General features: G+C 45.3%; 1 protein-coding gene across 2 annotated transcripts in view; it reads right to left on the bottom strand.

Moving 5' to 3' along the window:
• Positions 1-21,257, bottom strand: part of DYM (dymeclin) — a 268,561-nt gene that overhangs the window by 27,982 nt on the left and 219,322 nt on the right. The gene's annotated exons all lie outside the window — the stretch shown is intronic.

Genomic DNA, 21,257 nt, shown 5'->3' with positions numbered 1-21,257 from the left:
TAATATATAGTGCAGAATGTTCACATCTTGAAGACACAGGAAGAAGTGAGTTGCACGTTGTGCTTTCAAATGACCTTTGGAGGTCCTGAGTAAGTACGGTGTCAGTTACTCCCAGAATTCTCGCTGGCAGAACCACAGCCAGGCTATGGGTGCCACCGAACACACCACCGCTGCCACGCCCGGTAACTTTTTGACAGATAACACGCTTAGATGGAAAACCTTCCTTCTCATTCCACCTGAAGAAGCTTGGCTTTTGAGGGTGGGCATTATGTAGCTCCCACTCTTGTTGCGAGGACTGGTTCTGGGCAGTGTGAGAGGGGATACGAAGAAGGGGTGCTCTGGAGTCTTCTGTGGGAGCGTAGCGTACAGAGCGCCTTTTTCCAAAATCTGAACTCGTTACAGGACCCACCCAGAAATGAATGCTTTTCACAAGCAGTGAAACATACGGTACCCTGCTCGACAGGGGGCCCCGGAAAGCACCTTTCCTTTGGGCAGTGTCCTTCCGGGCTCTGATTACATTTGTGAGTTGAACTTTGGCATGTTAGGTGAAAATAACCAAACCAATCGTTTCCTTCTTTTTGTGCTTACTGAGACTATCATACAATAAAATCCACTCATCTCAGGGTTCAGTTTAATAAATTTTGCTACTTGTGTACAATCAGAGACAGACTAGTCCCCTGCCTCTAAGGAGCCCCCTGCTGCCCCTCTGCACTGGACTCCCTGCTCTGCCCCCTGAGCCAGGGCAGCCACCGATCTGCTTCCAGTCACAACGCTGCCTTTTCTAGCATTTTAATGATTTCTGATCATCTACTTTATCTTGAAGAAGTCCACTGTTTTAAAAATTATGGAGACTTGTTCCAGTGGCTCAAGAAGAGAGTCCACCTTAGTAGATGGGCCATCTGCTTTCAAAAAGAATGTGAATACTGCCATTTTTAGGTGCCATGTTCTGTGAATACCAATCAAGTATTTTTCAGATCTCCCTCTCTCTGGCCAACTCTTCTCTTGTTGGGTTGTTCTACCAAATGCCGAGAGAGGGACAGTGAAATCTCCCAAGGATGATGGTGAACTTGTCGATCCTTCCCTTTAATTCCTCACAATCTGAAGCTGTGATTGGTGCATATGTTACAATTATTATGTCTTCGTGTTGAATCGTCCTTTCAATCATTGTAAAGAACCCCCCTCACCGCAGGTTTTGTTATGAATCTGTGCTATTTGATGCTAACCCAGCCACTTGGGCCTTCGTGTGCTCACTGGGCACAGGTGCCTCTTTCCTTCTGTCGTCCGCACTCAACCGGTGTTTTTATGTTTAAGGAGCGTGCTCTGCACACAGGGTGCTGTTGCGTTTTACTTTGTTCTAACAATCCCTGCTTTTAAAGAGTGTTTAGTGTACTAACATTTAATGTAATTACTGGTATGGTTAGATTTGTGTGTCAGCTTATTTTCTGTTTTCTGTTTGAATATTCTGTTTTGTCCCTTTGTTCCTCTTTTCCTGACTTGGAGAGGTATTATTTGAATATTTTTTAGATTTATATTTTAATTTTTCTGTTGGATTTTTAGCAATTCATTTTTATAGTGGCTGCCGTAGAGATGATAATATACATCTTTAACTCTTCACTGTCAATTTAAAGATCACAGTAATTCACTACTTCATGTAAAATACAGAACATCACACGGGACCACACGGCCCACCCTGCCCTGTCCTTTACTCGGTGGTTGGCGTTCACCCAGATATTTACCATTTCTGGTAAATATTCATTCTTTTTTGAAAATCAGAGCTTCCACTTGTTATCATTTGCATTCAGCCCAAAGAACCTCCTTAGTATTTTTTATAATGCAAGTGTGCTGGTGATGAGTTCTCTTAGTTTTCTTTTATCTGGTAATGTCTTTGTTTTCATTCTCGAGTAATCTTTTCATTGGATACAGAATTCTGGGTTGTCCATTGTTTTTCCTTCACGCTTTAAAGACTGTATTTCATTCTGTTTGACGCTCTGTGGTATTTAATGGGGAGGGCTATGCTAACTGGACTGCAGTTCTCCGGGACGTCGTGGGCCATTTTGCTCTTGGTCTTCATCACTGGCTTTCGGCACCTTTGACAACAGCGGGCCTTGACGTGGGATTCTTTGTGTTTACTGAGCTTGGTGTTAGCATTTCCTATCTGTGAATATCTGTCTTTTTCCCATTTGGTTCTAGTTTATTGTTCATATTTATCAGCTGCGACTTCTTATTTCTCTGCTGAGCTTTTCATGCACTGAAAACATATTTCATGCAGGGAAAACACTGAGGAAAGTTACAGTAACTGCTCTAAGGTCCATGTCTGTTAGTTCCAACATCTGGTTCATCTTGGGGTTGAACTCAATTGATTTTCTTTTATGTAGAGAACGTGTTCCATTTTCCTGGTGCCTGGGATGTCGGGAAATTTTGGACTGCATCCTGAATAATATCAAGTTGTGGAGATTCTTGTCTGGCCTTGGGCTGCAGCCCTGTTTTGTGTAGCTGCTCTGGTCTCTGTTCAGATCTTTTGTCTTTAGCTGGGCTGCTTCAAGTCTCGTCTCAGATGTGTGAGTGAACAGAGTTTAGGAGTCCCCGTACCTCTTCCTCCTCTGGGATTCCTCCACTATTTCCAGACCTCACAGGTTCTCAGCTTCTCTTTTCTGGTTCTCTGAGCCAGAAAGTTGACAACTCTCCCCACGTGCCCCATCTCTGCCGTGTGCGCCACGGACTGCAGTCACCCCAAGTTAAAAACCTCAGACACAGGAGGTGTGTGTGCTGTTTCCCATCCTCGGAGCGCAAGTACACTGTCCACCAGATCCCTCCTGCACCTGCTCGCTCTTCATCTGCAGGGCGGCAAGTCTGGTCTTCGTTCAGACTTCTGGTCTTTGGCGGAGCTGCTGTCCCCCACATACGGTTCAGGGATCACTCAGAGATGTAGAGACACAGTTTGGGGATACCCCTCTGGCTCCTTCCCTTCTGGGATTCCTCTATTCCCTTCAGCACTCGTGCTTTCCCAGCTTTACTTCTGTGATTCCCCAGGCCAGAAAAGGGAGACTTTCTCCATAGAAGCCTCTCCTCACCCCACAGTAAACTACAGGGACGGTGCTTAGCCCGAGGCTAAAAGGCAGGGACATGGAAACCTACTTAGATAGCTTCTCATCTCCCTCCTCTAAATGAACATAAGCTCCTTGCCGGACTCTATTTGCTCTGTTCACTTCCTAGTACCTTAAATATAGTTGTGTTTGGTATTATCTGTGTAGGCTTTATGGCTGTTTTTGTAGGGAGTGTCATCTGGGGAGGGCCTCCATCAGTGATACCTAGAAACAGGTATTCTCAAGATGATTTTCAACCACACTGAATTCACCCATACAATAATACTCTGTGCAAGGCTGTGTACTATCTAGATGCTATGGGGGGGGGGGGATATAAAAATGGAAAATATAGCAAGAACTTAAAGTCAAAGGAGAGAGGTTAAAAATATATATGTATACATGTTTATATACAAGATATCATGGAAACTTTTATTTTAGTAGCTTAAAATTGGGAGTAATCTGAGTATCTACCAATAGGAGGAAGGATAAACTGGATGCACAATACTGATTAATGTAATGACTACTCCACTGGTGGAGAGGCGGACAACACAAAGTCTCTCAGTAACAATGTTGAGTAAAAGAAGAAAGGTGCAAAAAAAAAAAGCTGCATGATTTCATTTATAAAAAATGAAAAAACAGGAAACTGTATTGTTTGGGGGTCTATACACAGATGGTAAAATTATGAAGAATTAGACCGTCACCTCCAAACTCAGGACACAGCTGTTTTCTAGGGATTCTGGGCTGTCGGTAACCTTCCCGTTCTTGGTCTGCATGGTGACTGCGGAGATACTCCCTTTACAACTACTCTGCAAAGGGCACATCACAGTCTACACTCTCATCTCCATGTACCGCTCATGATTTAAACAGTGAAATAAGGGGGCGCTTTATTAGTCGATGGCAGCTTGACCACATTCTAGACACCAGGCACGGCCTTGAACGAGTTATTATTGTTGTGACTCAGTATCCTTCTCAAAATGAATACCACCTTATGTTCCTTTTAATCTCACGGGCAGACTCATGAGCAAAGATACACTCGCCCGATGCCAAAGAAGAGCTGACTTCAGGTGCTTTGAAAGAACTGCTCTCTATTTCAAATGTAACAAGGTCACTTCTATTTGGAAGAGCATGTACAAATCTTTTTGACGAGCAGAGATCCTTTCTGGACACAAATAATCAGCTTGTAATCGATCGTTTTCTTAATGTTGGGGCTTTGTGTGCTGGGTTCCCTTGAGAGGGGCACACAGGTGGTGATCTGCACAGCCTGGTAACGGGCACTGTATTAGTCAGAGGGCGGGAAATCCCCCGGAACATTTGCTCAAATTTGTATTTTAAGGTGTACTTGAATTAGAGACCCTATTATTATTCCCAAAGTTTCAAAAATGGATTAGTTCCTAGTGACCAGTGTGTCGTGTACTTCCTACTGACCTCAGAGCTCCCAGGCACGAATCCTGTAAAGAGCCCGGATGTGCAGAATTTCCAGGAAAACGAAATTGTTATATTAGATAATTATCTCAAACACATTGTTAAGCATGAAAAGTATTCACCTTCTTCAGAAAATGATGCTGGGCTTTCAAGGCCCTCGGGTCCTCTGAAGCCAACAAATGCAGTACAAACAAATTCTCCCTGACGCGGCCAGACGCTTCCCAGCATCCTTCCTGCGACTGTGAGTGGGCCAATCACAGCTCCTTCCAACGTGCCTCACAAAGGAAAGCCACCCTAAAGAGAGCAGTTCCTTCCCCTAATTTGGCTGTGTGTAAGGAGTCACAGTGGTGTTTAAGGCACAGAGCTGCGGTTTCTTTAAAAAATCTTATGTCACCATAAAAGGTGTCAGAAACTTTTGGGATGTATGCCCAATTAAGAACATTCTTTCAAAAATCACAGGAACCAAACCTGATTATTTACTTTTCTTATTCTTTTACTTAAAAAATTCTATGTAGAAAAGCTGAGTTGAGAATACTAATAAAATAAGCAGGACCCACAGAACAAATGATTATAATCTGTTCCTCATTCCTTTTATCAGAATTCATTCTTCACTTATCACCATTAAAGATAAAATAATTCTATCAAAGCTAACAGCAGAGATTTAAAGATAAAACCACATAGATTAATGTTTCCTTTTCAGTGAAAAAGCGTCAACATTTTCCAAAGCTGCCCCTGCAACTTGCCCGTTGGAAACCATGGTTTGTAGAACTTGGCAAAAATTCTTTTGCTACAACATATTTTTATAATTTTTAAATTGTTTTAGTTTTCATGACTATTCAAGATGCAATGATAAAGACTAAATTTTTATACTCTGGGATCACAAAGTAAAAATTAGGCTTAATCTACTTCTCATCCATTGCAAGGAAATAAAAAGATCCTATCAACTGCTTACAAATCTACCATACATTTAATAAAACAAAAATAATGTAACAGAGTATAACAAATACTGTGTGAGACTGTTCATCAAGAATGGCTATTCTAAAAACAGATACAGCGTGAAGCCACAGCATGCTCCCTGGCCTTCCATCACTACGTATGAGAAAAGCCCCAGCCCGGCTGAGCACGCCTGAAGGTGGCAACGGGCAGAACTGTCCGCTCACTGCAGAGGCTACTCCCAGCACTGCATACAGACACTGTCAGAACCAACCCTAATTAGGTCTACTATGAATGCTTCCGGTTCTAACAGTCAAATAGATTTGTGAGTTTAAAGGAGACAAAAATTTATGAGTTGAAAGAAAGACTAGCTGAAGTTTCCGGCTCAAAGATAAGATGACCTGAAATAATCTCAGTAAGTCATCTAGATTTTCTTCAGTCTGCTTCCTCTCTTGCAAGATGGAAATTAACATCATGCCTCCTATGGCTGTTGGGAAGACTGAATGAGAACACCTGTATAGAAATACCTGGCAGAGGGCCTGGCAAAGAGCGAGAGCTCAATAAATACAACTAGATGTTAATGAGTCAAACTGAAAAGCAGATGCAACATTTTAGAAGACCAGAGACTTGAACTTTTTGCTATTTTTACTATTTGTCTGATGTATAAAATAATTGTGTGACTTCTAGTCAAGATGTCAGCATAGGTACGTGGCTCACCTCCTTGCACAACCACATCAAGTTACAACTAAAATATAGAACAACCATCCCTCAGAACCACCAAAAATCAAGTTGAATGGAAGTCTGGTAAGTACTGAATTAAAGGAACCACATCCATCTAGACTGGTAGGAGGGGTGGAGACACAGAACAGGCTGGTCCCACATCTACACACGGTAGATAAAAATTTGGGAGGGATATTATGGGAGAGAGGAGTCCCAGCCCCACACCAGGCTCCCCAGCCTAGGGTTCCAGTGCCAGGAAGGTAAGTCCCCACAACTTCTGGTTGAAAAAAACCAGTGGGGACTGAGTCAGTGGAAGAAACTTCTGGGGGCCCAAGCAGTTCCCTCTAAAGAACGCACACATGGACTTACTCAGACTCACCCTCTGAGCTCCAGCACTGGGGTAGCAGCTGGAAAGGTACCAGTGGCATATCAGGAGGCACTGAAGTGGCTGGCATCAAGGAAGGAGCTGGGGGAGAGCTTTCTCCCTTACAGAAAGGTGGCCAGAGGCCATTGTTACTTTTCAGAGCCCTCCCCCAACAGAGCCACAGGGCCACAGAGCCAGCAGGTGGGTGCCATATCTGAGACTTCATTGATCTGGCTAAAACTGTTTGCCCTACCCTGGAGATCCCTTGAGACTCCATCCCACCCAACTTACAGGCCCGCCCAAACTGTTAACCTTGACTTTTCCACATGAATGGCTGGTCATGGCTCATGCTTCACAACCTGCTAAGTCCTATCAAACAAGCAACATCTGGCCTCAGTAAGCTCCCAGACCCTGTAACTCTTGCTAAGTGGCCCCAGGCCTGGTACTAGCAGCAGCCAGTCTAGATTTATAGCTTGGCTTTGCCTAGGAAGCTCCAAGCCCAGCACAAGTAGCAGCCATCTCAGAGTGCTTTATGGCTCATTCAGGGTGGCCCCTGGCAGAACATAGGGTGGGACTGACCTTAGCCAGCAACACCCAGGAAACCACAGAGTCTGCACAGCCAGTAAACAGCTACAGACTATGGTGGAGCACCACCACCCTGCCTCTGCACAGCTGATCACCCAAAGAAGGTGGAGGTTGGTGGTCAGTGGCCACTGCCAGTCCTTGCAGCTGACTGGCCTGGGTAAATCCCTCCCATTCATCTGCCAACAGCAATTCAGGCTCAACTACAAGAGGGTGTGGTGTACTACAAGAGGGTGCACAGCCCACACAAAGGGTGCAACATGGGTACCCGGCTTAAGTGATAGGAAGGCTGTGCCACTGGACCCTACAGGACACCTACTATATTAGGCCACACTACCAAGACATGGAGTCAAAGCAGCTCTACCTAATATCTAGAAACAAACACAAGGAGGCTGAAAAAATGAGGAGACAAAGAAACATGACTCAAATGAAAGAACAGATCAAAACTCCAGAAAAAGAGCTAAACAAAATGGAGATAAGCAAACTATCAGATGCAGAGTTCAAAACACAGGGTAGGAGGATGCTCGAGGAACTTAGTGAGGACCTCAGCAGCATAAAAAAGATCCAGTCTGTGACCCTAACCCTTCCTTTTGAGTGAGTAGAAGCTAGTCATTTTGATGTTTTGCTCTAATACTGTGCAATAGATAAGGAAGGTTGAAGAACCAAAGGAGAAATCAATTATTTTTGCTGAGAGGAAAGAGAGACATAAGAAATCAAGATGAGGCGTGGAGAAGGTCATTTACACAGTGGATATGAGTTGAATGAGTTTGGTTCCAGGACCTGAGCAAGGTCCTGGGGATGCTTTTTGCTGTAATGGAAATACACGGGGATCCACGAGGCACCCTAGGAATGTGTAAGACCATGGAGAAAGAACACGCAAGTCGGCCTGGGTGAATCAGGGTGGGATTCACAGACTTGAAGCATAAACAGTCCATCTGACAGACCAGGCACGAAGCTGTGAGAAGCTGGAAGGAACAGGGAGGAAGGCAGGACAGCAGGTAGCAAGGCACGGATGTCCGAGAATGCTGTCCACTTGGAGATCTGCCAGCAGTGGGGAGCATGAGATCTGTAGGGAAACGGAACCAAAGGTAAATCAGTGGCTAGGCTGTGACAGGACCTGCGTGTGGACCGGAGTGGGAGCACGGTGAGGACACCTCTGGCTGCAGGGCTAAGGATGCCCTGGGAGGAGAAAGAGCGTGAAAGTAGGGACGCCAGCTTGGGGGCGGTGGTAACAGGTGGGGTGAGATGCAGAGAAACACAGCGGGACAGCGGAGGGAAAGGAGATGTTCGGGGAACAACGGGCACTCATGGAACTCAGGGTCACTTGGGTGCTTCTGAGCAGGTGGGAGGAGGCCTGCTGTCGTGTTCCCATGGGTTGAAAAGCACGAGTGGAGCAGGGGCGTAAGGACACAGAGGAGTGCAATGATGGCTGGCCATGCTGAGTGCTGGTGTCTGTGCGACTTGGAAGCAGAGGCCACCCAAGAGCAGGGGCGGGGCCAGCCAACAGCAGGGGCGGGGCCAGCCAACAGCAGGGGTGCACTGCAGTGGCCCCGGGAACCTGCTCTGCAGACAGAGAGCTGACAGAGGTGGAGGACACTGGGGTGGGGACGGGCAAAGATCCCCAGGAGAAAAGGGAAAGTTTTTTTTAAAGTAAGTCAACATTAATAAGCTATGAAAATAATTCTCTTAAAAATTTAATCTTCATTGTATTTTTCCGTTACCACTGAGTCCCCTTGTGCCTCCTCTCCCCCAGCAACCACCACACTGCTGTCCACGTCCATGAGTCCTCTTTCCTTTCTGCTCAGTCCCTCTGCTCCCTCCCCGCCCCCGGAAAAAACTCTTGAATTTTCAGTTAACTTTCTATATTTCTCTTCATGCAACTAACAACAACAGTGAATATATTCTTAAAAAGTGGATATAAAATAAAGGCTTTAAAATTCACTTATTGTGAAATTGGTTATCTACTTTTAATTCCTATCATTTATCAAGTGTCTTAACTGAATGAAACGAAAAGTTCAGTTAATGCCAGTCACTTATGTTATTCCACAGTTTCCTACTTACAGTAGAAGAGAAGTTATCTTCTGGTTAATTCCACCCCCCCGCCCCCGCAAAATGACCTAATTTTTAAATACTAAGTATGGCAAAATTCTCAATCCTCCAATTAAGGAGGAACCTGGAAACTTTACACAGTTGAGTACAAGGCAGCGTGGTGGCGTTGCAGTGTGCAAACCAGCACAGCCCTGGGAGAGTCCTGACCATCACCATGACATTGGACTTGCTCCCTGGGAAGCAGAGCAGGCACCGGGGGCATGCCCTGCTGTGGACGCAGTGGGAACTTTGAGCTGTGGCTTCTAACTCAGCTCCCAGAGGACACACGGGCTGTATTTATTTCTTTCCAAGCCCTAAGGAAGAAATAAGCAGCTTAGGATTTCAGGGCCTGTTCTTTATGTCTCTGTTTATGCAGGACAGTCCAAAAAAACTAATTACTTGGTATTGCCTTTCCCAGACTTCATGAAATACCAGTAAGAGGAGGATGTTTAGAATGACATTAATACTATTTACTCTGAACAGCCAAGTTGTTTAACTCTATAGACAGATTTGTCCAAAGAGTATACAGTCCCACACAGGATATTATACAAATAGTTTAGAAGGCTATGTCAAATAACATTTGATTGAAAAATATTTTATTTTGTTGAAAGTCAATTACTGCACCATGGACTTCTAGATCTTAATGTCTACTTGCCCAAAATTGGAAGAATCTTTTTTTTTTTTTTTTTTTTTTTTACAAATTTGGATTTAGTTCTATGATACAAGAGAAACTTGAAAAACTTTGGCTCATCTTTTCCAGCTGACATTAGCTGGTAAATTTCTCGAGAGTGTGGGGCATTGTGCCCCTCTTAACCACCCAAAAGGTGGGTGGAAAGAACTCTGAACTGTCTTAACGTTTAATTTGTGTCTGAAGAAAGAAAAAGTCAGTGAGCGCACACTATTCCACACTTTCATAAAGGGCTCATTACCGAAACAGCATTTCCAGTGCGAAACACCCTCTTTCGCGTCGGTCTTGTGCACAAAGCTGTTATTACACACCCGACAATTATTTTATCAGCATATATTAGTACACGACCCAAAAGACTATTATGCACTGTCATGTGCTGTAATACAAATATTATTCAACACACAGCTTGAATTTTCAATCAACTTTAGATATGGCAGTATTCTGTGAATTAAATTCTAGAGGTTTTAAGTGATTCGTTTTATTATAAACACTCAATCCAAAAAGATGATTAAGATAATTGAGATAAAGCTCGATTATAAACAGCCTTTTTCCCCAGTAACATCTGTGGTAATAATGTGCTATCATTTAAACCAACTGAGGATGACTCACCATCTGTGAATAAATAAAATTTTAGTTTCTTTTCTAGTACGGGGGGTGCCCCCCCCACCTTTAACTGAATCATCCGTCCTCCATCATCTGTCCCTCTTGCATAGTGGGAGATGACGAGCTGGAGTCATGGTTGCTTGCTGTGACTCAGAACAAAATTAACTGGCCTCCACAAAGGATGTATCCATGACCTTGGCCTCAACAGGATCTTGCTCTAAGTAAGAGTGGTCTGGCCTGGGACCTCCCACAGATCAATTATTCTCCCTCTCTAGCCACAATCCTGAAAAAATGAAGGGTTATATTTTCATTTATATGTTACTATCTCAAATACACAGGACGTTCTCTCTCTGAATATAGTACAATAAAAGAACACTATATTAACATTCAAACATACAGCGTGTACACTGTAATTCATTTTGCTTTAACGTAAGTGTTATGGTCACCTATGAAATTAACTTTCAGTACCTGTTATGGCCCACAGAGGGGCTCTTGGGCCAGAGTGTTCACTAAAGGGATAAGAAAATAAAGTATGGGATTGGAATAAGTAGGAAAAAAAAAGGACTAAAGGCACAAGTAGTAAAAGAAGCCAAAAGAAGGGAGCTAAGGTTTACCACAAGGGCGGGTTAGACATAAAAGAAGAAAAGCACCTGGTACGACAGCAGAGTGACGAAGCGTTAGCCGTCCAACACTGTCTGTGCACGAGAAAGGAGACGGGGAAAGAGCGGGCAGTGGAAGGAAGGCTACATCAGGTTCTAGGAAGAAGGTGGCCTAGCACGCAGGTGGGGTCATGTTTCCTAAATGCCATTCATTAAAAACAGGAGAAAAGGAACCAGGGCTCACTGGAGAGGTGGTTGACGCCAGGGCTGGGTAGGAAGAGCACCAGATGAGTCTGGAGCATCTGGCAGCGCCAGAAAGTAGACAGGTGCTCAGAACAAGACAGAGGCGAGTCAAAGGCGTCAAAGGATTCAGGAACCAACCTGGAGAAGCTCCCATTGGCCAAAGCTAGACAATCTGAGTGATGAAAGAGATGACGGCAATGCATTAGAACCCAAAGAGTAAAGTACAAATTATCATGAGAACACCATGGTAGTATTTGTGTAGGTAAGATCCAGTGACAGATGAAAAAAATCAGCGGGCAAACGTTTGAGGAGAAACAGCATATTAGCAAAGTCTAAGACTCTCAGTCCTGAGATAGTAATCAATTATAAAAAGTGAACAACACAAACCTCCCCTCCCCCCAAAAAATAGAAGTAAAAAGAAAGAAAACCAGTTACTTAAAACTGCTCCCTTCACAACATTGTCTATCCTCCTCCTCTTCTATGGTCTTGTTATTCACTGCTATCCAAAATAGCAAATGTTTCACTCATTCCTCTCCCCCACAAATAAATAAGCTCTATTTTGTCCATTGCTGTATCCACAGAGTCTAGAATGGTGCCTGGCACAGTTCAATGGATTACCATTGCAAAGAAGATGGTGGAATAAAAATCAGAAAAGCAGGCCAGGGTACAGAAAATTGCACTCCTGATTTCTAGAAGGTCCTCCCACTCCCTCCTCTTCAGTGAACAGAGATCTTCAGTCTCACGCTCTCCCAACTGAGCTGCTTCGGCGGCTGTGCTCTCTGGTGAATACGGAGTGAGCATTCCATTCACATTCTCATCACACTATTGAGCAACTACTATGTACGAGACTTCAAGGGGATGCAGGTAAGACACGATCCCTATTCTCAAAAAAGTTATAGACGAGTGGGAGAGAGAAAACATTTTAACAACTGTATACAAGGCAGAAAAGGATAGGGGTCTCTCAAAATGTAAAAATATAAAATGCTGTGTGTGTACTTCTGGTCAAGATGGTGGCATAGGTACACACGGTTCATCTGTTCACACAACCACATCAAATTACAACTAAAATATAACATAACCATCACTCAGAACTGTCAGAACTCGAGATGAATGGAAGCCTGACATCTGCAAAATTAAAGGAATCACATCCATCCAGACTGGTAGGAGGGGAGAAGACGTGGGAGGGGTGGTCCCACATCCATGTGTGTGGATAAAAATGTGGGAGGGAAACTCGGGAGCAAGGAGTCCCAGCCCTGCATGAGGGTCCCCAGCCCAGAGTTCCAGTGCCAGGAAGATAGGTCCGCACAACTTCTGGCTGCAAAAACCAGTGGGGATTGAGTTGGTGGAAGAAACTTCTGGAGTCCCAAGCAGTTCCCTTTAAGAACGCACACATGGACTTACTCAGACTCACCCTCTCTGAGCTCCAGCACCTGGGTGGCAGCTTGAAGGGCACCGGGGGCACACAGGGAGGGACTGGAGTGTCTGGCATCCAGGTGGGAGTTGGAAGTCAGCTTTCTCCCAGACAGAAAGGTAGCCAGAGGCATTGTCTCTTTACAGAGCCCTCCGCTCACAGAGCCACAAAGTCAGAAGGTGGGTGCCATATCTGAGACTCTACGAACCTGGCTAACACTGTTTGCCCTGCCCTGGAGATCCCCTGAGACTCTGTCCCATCCCAGCTATTAACCATGACTGTCCACATGAATGGCTGGTCATGGCTCATGCTTCACAACCTGCTAAGTCCTATCAAACAAGCAACATCTGGCCTCAGTAAGCTCCCAGACCCTGTAACTCTTGCTAAGTGGCCCCAGGCCTGGTACTAGCAGCAGCCAGTCCAGATTTACAGCTTGGCTTTGCCTAGGAAGCTCCAAGCCCAGCACAAGTAGCAGCCATCTCAGAGTGCTTTATGGCTCATTCAGGGTGGTCCATGGCAGAACACAGGTTAGGGCAGAACTTGGCCAGCAACACCCGGGAAACCACAGAGTCTGTGTACCCAGTGGACAGCTACAAACCACATTGGAGCACCACCACCCTGCCTCTGCACAGCTGATCCCCCACAGAGGGCGGAGGATGATGGTCAGTGGCCACTGCCAGTCCTTGCAGCTGACTGGCCTGGGTAAATCCCTCCCATTCATCTGTCAACAGCAATTAAATCTCAACCAGAAGAGGAGGCTGTACTCAGCCCACACAAAGGGTGCACCTTGGGTACCCAGCTTAAGTGATAGGGAGGCTGTGCCACTGGACCCTACAGGACACCTATGATATTAGGCCACACTACCAAGAAAAGGAGCCATAGCAGTTCTACCTAATATATAGAAACAAACACAGGGAGCCTGCAAAAATGAGGAGACAAAGAAACATGACTCAAATGAAAGAACAGATCAAAACTCCGGAAAAAGAGTTAAACAAAATGGAGATAAGCAAACTATCAGATGCAGAGTTCAAAACATGGGGTATAAGGATGCTCCAGGAACTTAGTGAGGACCTCAGCAGCATAAAAAAGGCTCAGCCAGAAATGAAGGCTACACTAGCTGAAATAAGGAATAATTCACAGGGAAACAACAGTAGAGTGGATAACGCTGAGAATCAAATCAATAATCTGGAACACAAAGAAGTAAAAAAACACATGGCTAAAGAACATCAACAAAATGGAAAGGGAACCAACCATATGGGAAAACATATTTGCCAATGATACCTCAGATAAGGGTCTGATCTACAAAATATATAAAGAACTCACATGACTGCACACCAGGAACATAAGCAATCCAATTAAAAAATGGGCAAAGGACCTGAACAGACACTTCTCCAAGGAGGACATACAGAGGGCCCGTAGACACATGAAAAAATGCTCAACATCATTAGCCACCAGAGAGATGCAAATTAAAAGCACAATGAGATACGACTTCACACGGGTCAGAATGGCTATTAGTAATAAATCAACAAACAAGTGCTGGTGAGGATTTAGAGAAAATGGATCCCTAGTACACTGTTGGTGGAAATGCTGACTTGTGTAGCCACAGTAGAAAACAGTATGGAATATTCTCAAAAAACTAAAGATGGAACTGCCTTTCAATCCAGTGATCCCACTGCTGGGACTATACCCTAAGAATCCTGAATCATCAATTCCAAAGAACCTATGCACCCTAATGTTCATAGCAGCATTACTTACCATAGCCAAGTGCTGGAAACAGCCTAAGTGCCCATCAGTAAATGAGCGAATCAAAAAATTGTGGTACATTTACACAACAGAATAATATGAAGACAGAAAGAAAGAGAGAGAGAACAAACTCACTCCTATTCTTTGTGACAGCATGGCTGGAACTGGAGAGCATTATGCTAAGTGAAATAGACCAGGCAATGAAAGACAAATACCATGTGATCTTACCTATAAGTGGAACCTAATCAACTAAAGAAACAAATGCGCAAAATAGAACCAGAGACTTGGAAATAAAGAACTGACAGTGACCAGAGGGGAAGAGGGTGTGAGGGATAACGGAGGAAAGAAGGGAAAGTGGAAAGCAAAGGAACACAAATAGAGGACTCATGGGCACGGACAATAGGGGGAATTGACTGTGGGAGTGGGAAGGGATGGGGTAAGGGTGATCAACAGGAAAGAAGATGGGACAACTGTAACTGAACAATAAAACAAACAAACAAACAAACAAACCAATCAGAAAAAGAAGAAAAAAGAATCCCAAAAAACAAGAGCTGTGTAAGCAGTCTGAAACAACTTCAAGCATTCCAACATTTGCATCATAGGGGTGCCAGAAGGAAGAGGAAGAGCAAGAAACTGGAAATCTATTTGAAAAAAACAATGAAAACTTCCCTAATTTGGTGAAGAGAAAAGACATGCAAGTCCAGGAAGTACAGAGATGGAAGTACAGTTCCAAACAAGATGGATGCAAAGAAGCCCACTCCAAGACACATCATAATTAAAATGCCAAAGGTTAAAGATAAAGACAGAATCTTAAAAGCAGCAAGAGAAAAGCAGTTAGTTACTTACAGGGGAATTCCTATAAGACTGTCAGCTGATTTCTCAAAAGAAACTTTACAGGCTAGAAGAGGCTGGCAAGAAATATTCAAAGTCACAAAGAGCAAGGACCCACAGCCAAGATTGTTCTGCCCAGCAAAGCTATCATTTAGAATAGAAGGGCAGATACAGAGCTTCCCAGATGAGGAAAAGACTATAGGAGTTCATCATCATCACCAAACCATTATTATATGAAATGTTAAAGGGACTTATTTAAGAAAAGACCAAAACTATGAACAGTAACACGGCAAATAATATGTATCTACCAACAACTGAATCTACAAAACAAGCTAAGCAAAGAAGAAAAACCGAGACAAAGTCATAGACATGAAGACTATTTTGTTGGTTGCCGGATGGGAGGAAGATGTGGGGGAATGGGTGCAGAGTTGAGGGGATTAAGAAATAGGGAGTTACAGAGTAGCCACTGGGACATAAACTACAGCCACGGGGAAATAAAATACAGTACAGGAAATGGAGTAGCCAAAGATCTTAAATGCATAACCCATGGACATGAACAATGGTGTGGGGATTGCCTGAGGGATGGGGATACTGGTAGAGGGGGGCAACAAGGGAAAATTGGGACAACTGTAATAGCATAATCAATAAAATAAAATAAAATAAAAAATAAATAAAGTGCTTTGGGTATTAGAGGAATAAAAGGAAAGGCTTCATGAAAGTTGTTAACTTTATCAAAGCCTTTATTGAATGCTTAGGATTTAGACAAGCAAAAAGCAAAGGACTGGGGCATTGATATACTGGAAAGACAGATTTGTGTAAGCAAATCTAAACATGCAAACAGGATGATGTAAAACGCACAGGCAGTTCTGGCTGGCTGCGGCGCTGGGTGGCTACGGGGAAGTGCGGAAAGAAGCCTGTAGCAGCGAGTTGGGGTTAGACTGTGGATGGTCTAGAATCCCACTCTCGGGATCACAGACTTTATCTGGTGGCAACAGGGCATTGACCTCTACATATTTTTGAATAGGAGGAGGATATTACTAGAGCACTGCTCTACAAAAATTTATGGAATTTTAGAAGGTAGAATTCTAGACTCTTAATGGGAAAATGGAGACAACTATACTTGAACAACAATAAAAAGTGCAAGAAAAAGAAGAATTGCAAGAAATCTTTGGGATCATCCTGTTTAACTTTTTTAAAAAAGGTTTTATTTATTTATTTATTTATTTTAGAGAGAAAGGAAGGGAAGGAGAAAGAAAAACATTTATGTGCAAGAGAAACAGTGATCGGTTACCTCTTGTATACCCCAAACCAGGGACCTGGCCCACAACCCAGGCATGTGCCCTGACCCAGAATCAAACTGACGACCTTTTGGTTTATAGGATGACGCCCCACCCACTGAGCCACACTGGTCAGGGCCTATTTAGCTTTTTACAACAAATTCTTTCAACCTTTTCCCCAATGTTATTATTTGAGCTCCCTTGCCATCTGCTGCTCTTCTCACATCTGCCATAGAGACTAGATTGTGACTGCTTCATTATTTGATGAAGTCACATATGAACTGCTAAGCTACTTTAAGGGTCATTGGAAAGCATTCCCTTAGGTTGAACTAACACCTGTCTCGGTTCAGTTTGCTCCCCATTGTCCTATGGGATAAAACAAAAGGCTCGGTACCTCTTTTACAGCATAATCATCCACGTAGGGACTCTTCATGCTGCTTCATCAGTTTATTTTGATCCTACGGTTCATTGTTGGCCACTCAAGTGTCCCAGAGCCCAAAAGCCTGGAAACGACATTTCCTAGGATCTCTTCAGGAAGGCTTTGGGTTAGACTGTGGCAATGAGAGGAACTTGAGGGGATCTCAGAAGACAGAGGAGAACCAGAGGTCACTGCTGCTCTGCTAACTGTAGTGGGCAGGCCAGTAGGCCTCCAAGGAAGGGAAGCCTTGCCAGTGGCTTCTAGCCATCTTCCACAGACCCCACGCAGATGCTGCAGGGGGCCAGGTCATCAGTGATGACATTCCTGCCACTTGTGACTCCCTGAAAGCCAGCAGTGGTTCCTGGCTCCCCGAGGCTTTTCGACAATTTCCCCTTCTGTTTGAAATGAGGGATTTGGATTTAATTTCCCTGATAGGTTTGGTAGGGAAAACAGAAGCTACTCACTCTAACTCAAGTGTAAAGGATTTCATATGGAAAACAGAGGCTTATGCAACTGCAGGAAAACATAAGGTAGGCAAAGATCAGGGAGGCGGCGAAGAAACAAAGCACTGGAGCCGGTGGTTCTCCAGCGCTCACTGCAAGTGGCTGCAAACCGCACCAACCCCTGGGGAGCGAGCCATCGACGACCTCTGCCATCTGCGGCAGCAAGCCAGGAGAAGGGCAGAATCTTTGTCCCTCTAGAGAAAAACGGCTTCTTCTCTTCAACCTTCCAAATCTCACTGAAGTGCCTTCTTTGGCAGACTGACTCAGAGCTACACAGCAGGGAGGATGCTGGGAAATGCATTCTGGCTTCTTCTCTGTGCGCAGAAGAGGCCGGAGAAGGGGGTGATGGCCATGCAGAGGTGACAGTGAACACTCCAGCACAAATGCGATGCTCTTTTTGGTTGTTTGCACAGGATGACCTGTGGCTGGAGAGTCCACACTTTTCTTTTTCAAGGTCTGCACTCCTCCTGAATCATATTTTTATGAGGCATATCCCCACTTTTAGCAAGTTGTGTTTCTTCTAGTGTACAGATCTGACTATGCTGCCTGCTATTATGAACTGAAAGGTGACCTCTTTGTCATCAATGAACTTTCTCATCAAAGATATCCCCATCAACTATAATTTAAAATAAAATAATAAAATAAAGATATCCCCAGATTAATAATTTTTCCTTATTATTTCTTGTATCTTCTGAGAGAGAAAATTATTCTCAAAAATTTAGGCAGTTTTGTGCTTTGTGGAGAGCAAGAATTTTGCATATGCACCAACAGAATTATACTCTTAGGAATGGAAAGGTTCTTAAAAGTCACATGGTTGGATTTTCCAACCAATATTTGAGTGTTTGCAATTGGGATGACAAATAATTACACATGTGCTCTTTACTTTTGCTCTTGAGGCCAATGGCAGGTGTTGTTCATGTATCCCAGCACTCTTTCTGCTGAACCTGAACTCAGCCTTGGAACCCTCCCCCACTCGCTGCTCCAGCCAGCTAGGGCCAGTGGTTAAGAGCTGCATCCCTGCCAAGCGGTCATTAGCCTGCTCCTCCAACATCTCTACCCAGTGCGAACGAATGCCTCACTCCCCCAAAGTTGCCTATTCCAACTGTAAATAACTCCATCTGTTGGAAAGTTCTTCCTTACATGGACTGCAATGCAGGGCCTGTACATAGCTCCTACCCACTTGGGTCCTATTCCTGGGAAGAAGAGGAAGAAGTCCAAATCTGCTTTCATAAACAACGCACCCAGCACTTGAAGACGAGCCTCTTCGGCCCGAATCCCCTCAACTGTATGAGCTCCTCTGGTCACTTCCCGTGTCCCTTCACAATTCTGGTGATTCTCTGAGTTTTCCAGATCGTCTTAAGGTGCGGCACCCAGAAGTTGGCTCTCCGTTGTACGAGCAGCCTCTGAACACTAGGAGCACACCGACCCCCGGGCACTGCCGGGTTGCGTGACATCTAGCAGAGTCAGGCTTCTAACCGTGACAGCCTTGGCCGGCCAACACCTGAAAGTTGTCCCTGAGACCCACGCAGACCACCCAAGTCTGCTTTCACCAACAATCCCTCCAATGCGCAACAGCCCAGTTCTTTAGCTGGCCCGTCAGAACCATGTTCAGCCCCCAGTCCCTGGAGCTTCTGTAATCAATGGAGACGGCAGCTCTCTCCTGGGAGCACTCAGGCCCCCCTCTACCTCCCAGAAGGTTTCCTGGACTGATTCTACTGGCACTTCAACCTTTCTGCCACGGTCCGAGTCGAACAACAGCTGAAATCTGGCTCTTCCCTCAGGGCCCCGATTCCCCTGGACGCGCTGGAAAGAGGGGCTGCTCGTTCTTTGTTCCTTGGCAATCATTCCTCTCATCCTCTACGCTTAAGCAAAAAGCTCTGCTCCCATGAGACCAGTGCCAGCGTCTTCTCTCTGTGTGGCTGCCACCTGCAGACTCCCAGGCCGTTCACTGCAGCACCTGGCTCACAGTCCTCCTGTCCACGGCATGGCTCGGCCCTCGAGACTAGGATGCCCACTCGAATTACCCGCCCCTGGCTTCCAGCTCATGAATTGGCTCAGGCACACTGGCTGCCTCTCACGGCCATACCACTCCAGCCCCCCACTCATGGCCAGACCCAGGCCATGTTATCACTGCACGCGGTCTGCTTGAGATCTGGGGACTTTCTCGGTCTAAATACACTTTTCTCGAATCACGATCTCCATCACTTCCACTATGCCGGCTCTCTGAGCTCATTAAAATCCCTCTTCCCTTGATCCTCTGTGGGATCCTTTCTTACAACCGCATAATTCTACTTCTTTTTTAACTTAGACACCAAGATCCATCACTTCCTGTGAACAGCCACTCCATCCGAATGGGTTTCTGTACTGCCTCACAAGGTCTAGTTCAAGTAAATTTGAGAGAGTGCAACCCCTCTCCCCCCAAACCCCAAAAAACTTAATGTAAGGAGGGAAATAATAGGAACTCCCTACCTTTACAGAACTGCCAGGAACAAAGTCAAAGCTGGAGCGTCGGGTGAACTGTACTTAGCTTTCAGGCCACCATGACACGGTGGTGCCATGCAGCCGAGAGACAGAAGACCCGCCGTTCTCGCTCGGCACCGCGAGCCCCGCTGCTGCTTTCGTGCGGTGGGACCTGGTGCGCGGCTGTGATGACTGACGTGCTGCTGTCTTACGCACCCCGTCATTGTAACTGGAAACACTTTCACGGCCCCTGGCAGCACCTCCAAGCGTCCGTGAGGCCGTAGGTCAGTGACAGCTGCCGAAAAGCGCAGCCCCCAAAGGGTCCCTCTGGAATGGAGCCGGTCGTGATAAAACCCCGCAGGAGGCCAGACGTCCACTGGGACGCCCTGCGTTGTTGACCTGGACCGAGCAAAACACTCGGCAGGTGATGTCAGAAAACATTCAAGTATTACAGTGAAAATACGGTACGACGCTGCACATTCACGCACCCCACCCCAAACCACGACTCCTGCATCCTCCCTGTGGAATGACCAGTCTGGAAGTGTGCACTCCCTCTCGTGAGCTCACCTCAGGAACACAGCTCACACACAACGTGGGTGTCTTCTTGAAATACAGTATTGCCCCCACCTTTTCCACAGACACGCCCAAGCACAGCGGGTGGTACGGCGGTTACGAGCAGGGACTTTGGGGCCAGGCTGCCTGGATGTGAGACTCTCGGTTCCGAAAATCTCTAGTTTTATGATTTTGGGTAAGTTACTCACCTACTCAGGGTATTCGTTTACTCATCTGAAAAACCAGGATGAAAATAATTCTGACCCCTACCTTCAAGGGTTGCTGTGGCGACGGAAGAAGTTAATGTACACACAAGACACGCGGAGCCCCACAGAGCACCGAGGGAGCACCAGGCGAGTGTTAGCCAAGGCTGCAGATGCCAGCGTCACCGCCTCCACCTTCCCATCCACCCGCGATGGTACTTACACGGAGGAATTTAGTTCACTGGGTTAAAAAATAAGGTGCCCCTTTACATAAGTTACTCATAATATATGCAGTGGTTACTCATAGGATATACAGTGGTAGGAAGAAACTAGTCTTTCTTCTGCTACTTTTGGGAAAACTGTGAGAACCCTTCTTCGTCACAGTTCTGTGTGTCTGTATACAGCGGATCGGCAATACGGCAAGAGCCTTTTCTACTGCAGGCACTGGGTCAGTGACGTGATTCTGAATGCAGTCTGCTCAGACACTAATATTTACACCAAGTGACACAACAGCACATGTTTTGTGCACCAGCC

Source organism: Phyllostomus discolor, chromosome 9, assembly GCF_004126475.2.
Source record: "Phyllostomus discolor isolate MPI-MPIP mPhyDis1 chromosome 9, mPhyDis1.pri.v3, whole genome shotgun sequence".
NCBI classification, from domain to species: domain Eukaryota; kingdom Metazoa; phylum Chordata; class Mammalia; order Chiroptera; family Phyllostomidae; genus Phyllostomus; species Phyllostomus discolor.
Note: the sequence above shows the minus strand (reverse complement) of the source record. Positions and strands in the feature narration are given on the sequence as shown.